A 7,726-nucleotide genomic window follows, 5' to 3' on the forward strand; every position below is an offset into this window, starting at 1 on the left:
CTTCCCGGACCGGGGCACGAACCCGTGTCCCCTGCATCGGCAGGCGGACTCTCAACCACTGCGCCACCAGGGAAGCCCGAGAATTTTTTTTTAAACACACCTCTGTATGGCTTGACTTGCTATAAACATGTATCCAATCATTTTTTTAAAAAAACACATAAAAATAAACCCATATATATCTAAAAACTGAGTACAAAATTCCTGGCATTTTAGCATGTTTGACACTTGAAGGAAGTCATTTAGCTACTCTAGGCCTCAGTTTCTCCCTGTGAAAGAATGTGTTGGTCTGGACTCCAAACATCCCCAACTACCTTTATGCCAGGAAGCAAATTACAAAAGAGCTGTGAGAAAGTAGAAGACAGGCACATGCTTCCTAAGTGATTCCTTTAAAACTCTGTCCCCCACTCCCTCTACATACAATACTCCTTAATGTAAGACTTTCAGATTTTAAAAGGCAAAAAAAAAAAAAAAATTCTAAATATTTCCTATGACTCCTTCACTTGAAAGTCAAAGTCCCCACAAGAAGGCATTAGCCTTGCTCCCCATGACCGGCTGATGTGGAAGGACTGGGCTTTGCAAGCGTCACATGGGTCAAGATCCTGGACTGATCACTGTGTTACTTAACTACTATTGTCCAACAAGCCACCTCAAAACAGCAACTTAAATCAGGAAGCCCCAAGAGGCCTTTGCAAGAATAGCTTCTAGAAAGACAGAGCGGGAGACAGATTACAGGGAGTAAACAATGAATGGTGACAAGGACTTGGAGGCGTGAGGCCGGTGGTGAAGGAAAGGAGAGTACAGCAGCTTGACAGGAAGCAAGACTGAAGGAAGGGCATAGCTGGTTGAGTTTGCTTTAGTAACTTGGAAAGGCTTTGGCATTTGACAGACTCAAGGGAAGGTGACAATCTCAAGGAAGCAGTTGAAGCCATAAGAAAAGGCATCGTCAGTGTAGCGATGTTCCATAGAAGAGAGAAAGGATGGGAACAGACTGCAAGACTGAGGTACTCAGCCTTAGAAACCAGAGATGTGTGTCTATGTTTTGAGACATAAGGTGAGAAGAAAAGGATGGGTGCAGGTGGGGCTACATGTGGAAGTGGAGGAGACGGTGATGAGAAAACTACTATTTGGAGGGACCTCTGCCCTTAGTGAGGCAAGGAATTCTCTTCAGGGAGTGAAAGGCCTAGAGGAACAGTTTGGATCTTGGGCAGAGAAGACAGGGTTTAGAACAGAAGAGGCTGAGCAGCCTTTGTGGGAATGCCTACCACAGTAAGTAAACTTCTCTGGCAAAGATGAGACCCAAGGAGCAGTGTCAAGAAAGTGAATGACCAGGACTTAATTTTTTTTTTTTTAGATGTTGGGGGTAGGAGTTTATTAATTAATTTATTTATTTTTGCTGTGTTGGGTCTTCGTTTCTGTGCGAGGGCTTTCTCTAATTGTGGCAAGCGGGGGCCGCTCTTCATCGCAGTGCGTGGGCCTCTCACTATCGCGGCCTCTCTTGTTGCAGAGCACAGGCTCCAGACGCGCAGGCTCAGTAGTTGTGGCTCATGGGCCTAGTTGCTCCGCGGCATGTGGGATCCTCCCAGACCAGGGCTCGAACCCGTGTCCCCTGCATTAGCAGGCAGATTCTCAACCACTGCGCCACCAGGGAAGCCCCTTAATGAGTATTTTGATATTGTCACAGGAGGTCAGACCCTAGGGAGGAGAAAAGAATCTCCTCAAGGATATGTAAGAGGAGAGTTAGAGGTACTTATAATTTGAAGATTACAGAGATATGGCATGATTTTGTACCCTAGTCTTGTAAAAGTGGGAGCTAGAGTAAGCACCCCGAGTTCCATGACTTAACAGCAAACATTGATGAAAGATTCACTGGGTTTCCAGTACCAGGCTAAGTCTCTTATAAGCATTATTCTTTTAGTTATAATCTTTTTTTAAATTAATTTTGATTGGAGTATAGTTGCTTTACAGTGTTGTGTTAGTTTCTATGGTACAGCAAAGTGAATCATCTATATGTATACACATATCCCCTTTTTTTGGATTTCCTTCCCATTTAGGTCACCACAGAGCACTGAGTAGAGTTCCCTGAGCTATACAGTAGGTTCTCATTAGTTACCCGTTTTATACAGAGTAAAGTAAGTCAGAAAGAGAAAAACAAATATCGTACATTAATGCATATATGTGGAATCTAGAAAAATGGTATAGATGATCTTAGTTATCATAATCTTTCATAAAATATTGTTATTTTCATTTTACAGACAGGTAAACTGAGCTTTAGAGGTTATTTTTCTCAAGGCCACTGTGGCAGATCTTTAGAAAGATGGCTACAACCATATCACCCATCCTCTAAAATGCGGCCTTGCCACTCCAGTCAAATGACAGAGTCTCATTCCCCCTACCCGTGGGGTTGTGACTCTTCCACCAACAGAGTATGATTGAAATGACTGACTTCCAAGGCTTCATTATAAATGCCATGCATCTGCCACCAGCTTCCATTAGAACACTTGCTCTGGCAAAGAACAACCGACAGGTAAGAAGTTTGCCATCCCAAAGGCTGCTATGCTGGAGCATCACCTGAACATGGCTGAACTCCCAACCAACAGCCCCCACCTTGCTCTCATATCTGGCTCAACCTCGAGCTTTCAGATGATGGCAGATCTAGCCAACGTCTAACTGCAACCTCATGAGACCCCAAGTAAGAGCTACCCAGCGCAGCCCTTCCTGAAGTTCTGCCCCATAAGATCAGGAGCAAAATGAAACGGCTTTCATTTGACAAGTTCTGGGGTAATTTGTTATGCAGCAACTGTAATCAAAATAGCCTCAACATCACAGAGCAACAAAGCTAGGAATTACCTGCAAGCCTGCCTGCCTGGCTCTGGAGCCCAGCTCCTGCTGGCTTCCTGATATCCTTCTTTGTTTATCTCCCATCTCTAGCACAGGTTCTCTCTCAGAGCATATGCCGGACAAACATTTGACCTACTTCTTAGACAGATGCGTTCTTACCTCCGTTTTCTCCTCCACTTCCTGGCAAGTTTATATGATATAATGTGTCACTGTCCACCACTTTTAAAACATAGCAATGGTTATTAAAACTTTTGCCACATTATTGCCAAGTAAATCTTCAATTCAATCAATCACATCCTATTATTTTTATGCTTTGGCAAGTCAAAAAGCTTTCCATTTTTTAGGCTTTAAGATGACTATGTCTTCCTTTTATACATATTAACCAGAATTACCTGAGTCTCTTCATCTTTCCCCTCTGGATTTCTGCCAGGCGTATTAAACTTGAGGCCAAAACCACAGTAGACACTGAGTCCATAAATGATCTATTACGATTGAAAGAATCATGAATTAGATAGGGTTGAAAGTTTAAACTTGTACAGCACTTAGATCTTACCCTTTTTTGCTTTCTTTTTAGTATTACCACCTCTTTAAAAAATAAGGCATCTTTTTGAATGATCTATCCATCCTGAAAACACCTGTATCAGATAGAACATGCTAGAAATCATGCAGCAAATTAAATGTCAAGCAGAAATGAGTCAACATGCCCTGTGTTTCATTAGCACCACCCAGTGAAGTCACAAATCCTGCCTGAATTGAAATCTAAGCCACACCAAGATCATGGGGCCTGTGCCCATATCTGTTTTCCTCTTGGATTTTAAAGGGCTGAGTTGTTACTAGTGAACTTAGAAACAAAACTCTCCTTGAGTCAACAGTGCCTTTTTAAGTATCATTTGTTCAGTACCTCCCTCCCAGTACTCCCTTGTTTCTAGGGTCTAAATGGGCAGCTTGCCTTCATGTTCAAAGGGCACAGAATCTTCTGCTCAAACACTTCACTCCCTTCCTCACTTCATTACTGTTCCATCGTTAGATTTCTTCTCTAATATTCCAGAGCTATGCCCCTAATGTTGACATGAGCCACTGGCACTCCTTCAGAGAAGACGCCTTTCTCATCAACCAAGGTTGGTCATTTTCAGTGGGAGCCTCACCTGAGGAGTGATGCTGTGTTCTCCTTTGTGCATGAACTACTCCAGGAGAGTCGGAGGTCTGGAGCCCACATGAGCCACCTGAGACCAGGATAATGGCTTTAGTGTCAGAAGTAGCATCCAGCTCTTTGTCACATTCCCAAATCCTACTTTTTTCTGCTTTTATTTGTCCCCAGCCCCTGCTAAGATAATGGCAGACTTCTAAAAAGGCTGTTAAGAGTAGTGAGATATTACTGTGGAATTGCAAGCATACATCATTTGATAATCATAAGCGGAGTAGGTCTTGGGAAACAGTCACACACCGTTCCATGTCTCATGTTTTATTAGCTGATGTTTATTACTTTGCCACCTGGAGATTTGGGGACAGACTATAACAAATGATGGGAATTCTGGAGGTAAGTTCCAATTTATCTATTTTGAATATGACACAGTCTTGTTTTGCTTCCAATTCTGCAAAGATGTCCCTGGGTCCTGGATACCAGGTGTTGGGCCGCATCCTACAGAGGTCTGCAAACCTTGTAGTTGCCCAGTCTCGAGACTGAAGATCTCAGATACAGAAACAGGGACATCAATGGTCTATTGGACAGGGGATCCTACATATCTGAAGCAAAAGGTCCTGGAGTGACATCCCACCATGTGCAGCAGACAGCTGGCAGGACATGACAGCAGACTTTGCTACTCAGCGGAGGAGGCTATCATTTATGGGGGAGGGGGACTTGATGTCAGGTGGGCTCATCAGTTGCCAGGGAAACCAGGGGCTGGGGCAGGGGGCAAGCATGCAGGCAGTTACTGATTAAGCCCTATAATTAAGAGGATTGGAGAGCCCTGTGAGTGAAGCAGGGACTGGTGGAGAAGGGGATGGACGGAGAGCAAGAGAACAGCCATGTTGAGTGGCCTGACCATACCCTCCACCCCTACAGACCCTGCACCACCCTTGCAATCTTGGCCCACCTCTCTTCTGTGATACCCTTGGGGTCAGGTACAGAGAGGGCGCTGCAACCAATACCACAAATGCGATAGCAGCTAAGGAGTATCAAGGAGTATCAAGGAGTATCAAGAGTCCAAGAAGTGGGCAAACTTTGGAGCCCGCTGCTTCTAAGGTCAGTTTTTCATGAAAGTCCAGAGGAGAATGACAATGGCATCTCGCTGTCGACCCAGCACTCAGACTCGTTTTGCAGTGAGGCCACCACTGTGCCCAGTTCGTGAACAGATTCCCTCCACTCAGATCAGGGACAAAATGTAAGATGTTCATAACAGGCACAGTGCAGGGAAGATCATGACCGTTAAACAAAATACAAGCAGTAACAGCAGCCTGAGATAGTACCACCCCTGCCTGTGGCTCCTGTCCCGGGGGGCAGTACCATCCCCCCCTCCACCCTCAGTCCCTACAGCCAGTGCCGAATCCTGGAGAGGCCTACGGGGTTAATATGATGGTGCCTTCCTTCAGTCAGGGCCTGGATTCATTATCTCAGTGGTCTTAGGTGGGGCCGGGCAGGAGACAGGTGAGATCTGTAAATCCCTTTCTAATCCTATTCCCCACGAGGCAGCAAACCCAAACCCGCAGGGACTTACCTGCCAGTCTCAGGGCCGGTTTTATAATGTGTTCCCTGGGGGTAGATGCCGTGGCCAGGGCGAAAGCGACTTATCGTCCTGACCGATAGTTGGCAACATCCCTCGGTGGTCAACAGCTGAACTCGGCTGACGTGGACTAGCGGCCTCTGGGTTCACGTGGCATGGGCACTGGGCCCATTGCTCCTGGGCTGTGTCCACACGTTGAGAGCGGCTTTCCCGTCTCACCTGCTGCTGACGCGGCCCACTCACCCTCTGCATTAGCCCGGCAGCAATGGGGCTGTAAGGCACGTGGAAACGCCAGCACGTTTCATTTGCATCGGCCCTTTCCTGAACCTCACGGCCAGTAATGTGGGTTCCTTTGTTACTATCGACGTCCGTGGGTCCCGTAGGTCCCACACACAGCTGTTCTCGACCCCGAAGAGTGGCGTTTCGCGTTGCTCCCTGACTCGGGTGGGCCTTTTGGTATCGTCCTCCGCCTGTTGCGCGGCACTGTAGACACACGTCGCTGCTGTTCCTTCACACTGTCAGGGCTCTGCCTCCTTCCTCAGGTGGGACCAGAAGCCCAAGGGCACCCTTATGATGACGCCGTTGCCACAGGCCCAAGCAGACCCTCCGGGTAACTGGCCACTCCAGCTCCCGGTCCTGTCCCTCAGTTAACATCCCTAAAGCCTGTGCCTGTAGTCGTTGAGCGGGGGTGGGTCGGGGGTACGCTGCCATTTTGTAGATAATCCAGGTCCTTGCGTTCTGTCTGCATTCACCAGCCATCCCCGTGCAGTCAGATGAGCCACGAGCGCGGGGCTGCTACTTTTAAAGTGCAAGGAGACTCTGAGGTTAACAGGATATCGTCACTCTCATGGAAGAGAAAGACATCTGTCACGGTAGACAGCTGCCACAGGGCCTCACAGGCTAGTGGGCGGCCACCCCAGGATCACATCTACGACCTTCCATTCCCCGACCTTATTTCCTGACATTTCTTTGCTCACGGGAGCTTCCTCGTCCCCCTGGCTGGCTCAGTTGTTGGGCCGCCCACCGCAGGCCTGCAAACCTTGTAGCTGCTCAGCTTCGACATTAAATAAAGAGCCCACATACAGCGACAGAGACATCGACGGTTTATACTGGACAGGGGCTCTTACGTGTCTGAAGCAAAAGGTCCTGGAGCGACGTTCTCACCATGGATGGCCGACAGCAAGCGGATCATGGCAACAACCTCCCCCGCGTGGGGGGAGAAGGAGGCTACTATTTATAGGTGGAATTGACATCAGGTGGGCTCATCAGTTCCCAGGGAAACCAGGGGCTGGGGCAGGGGGCAAGCATGCAGGCAGTTACTGATGAAGCCCTATAATTAAGAGAATTGGCTAGTCATGTGAGTGAAGCAGGGCCTGGTGGAGCAGGGGGTATACAGAAAACAGGGGAACAAACGCCGTGAATGGCCTGACCATACACGAGGTTTCCTATTTGGTTTCAGGAATCTGGGGTTTTAGGTAGAATAGGACGGTGACTAAGAGCAAGGATCTAGAGTCACACTGCTGAAGCTTGAATCACTGTGTTATTTGGGCAAATTCCTTAAGGCAAATAAATGTTTATCTATCCTGATTCTTCTTCAGTAAAATGGAGGTACCACAAGAGCATAAACCTTGTCTTTTCACCACTGTATTCCTCACACCTAGTACCTTGCCTGGAACACAGTGGGCATTTAGTAAATATGTTTTGAGTAAGTAAGTTTATATATGAATGTATGAATACTGCTCACATAGGAATTCTTTTTGTTCATACAATTATCCACTATGGCAGAGGATGCCCCACTCATCTTTTGGTTTCCCACGGCACTTAACCCAGGGTTTTGGACTGAAGTATCCATCAACATTGATGAATTTGAGGGCATTTGAATTGACACACATCACTGCATAATCGAAGTATCTTCTATTCCTTCCTGGTGGACAGAGGAGGGGTTACAGGGGATCAAGAGAAGATGATGGTATGGCAGAGTGACATCAACTCTCTCCTTGCCTCTGGCTCTTTTCTTCTTGGATTTTGCCCCTGAGGGGTAGAGCCTAGATCTTTTCTTCCTGAGTACCCTGCTTAGCCTTCAAAGTCAATAAAACTGATCCCTAGATGACGAGCAGCTTTCAAAACAATCAGGCACTAATCCCAGATGCTAATTCTGATTCCTCTGT

At 47.0% G+C, this 7,726-nt stretch overlaps 1 pseudogene across 1 annotated transcript in view; it reads right to left on the reverse strand.

The window, feature by feature from the left end:
- LOC307186339 (glycine cleavage system H protein, mitochondrial-like) overlaps nt 1–6,655 on the reverse strand; it is a 56,988-nt pseudogene extending 50,333 nt beyond the window's left edge. Inside the window, exon 1 of the transcript in view lies at nt 6,598–6,655. The product of the transcript in view is annotated as a glycine cleavage system H protein, mitochondrial-like (transcript). The remainder of the gene's footprint in view (nt 1–6,597) is intronic.
- Nucleotides 6,656–7,726: the final 1,071 nt, after the last annotated feature.

Source organism: Stenella coeruleoalba, assembly GCF_951394435.1.
Source record: "Stenella coeruleoalba genome assembly, chromosome: 5".
Taxonomy (NCBI): Eukaryota; Metazoa; Chordata; class Mammalia; order Artiodactyla; family Delphinidae; genus Stenella; species Stenella coeruleoalba.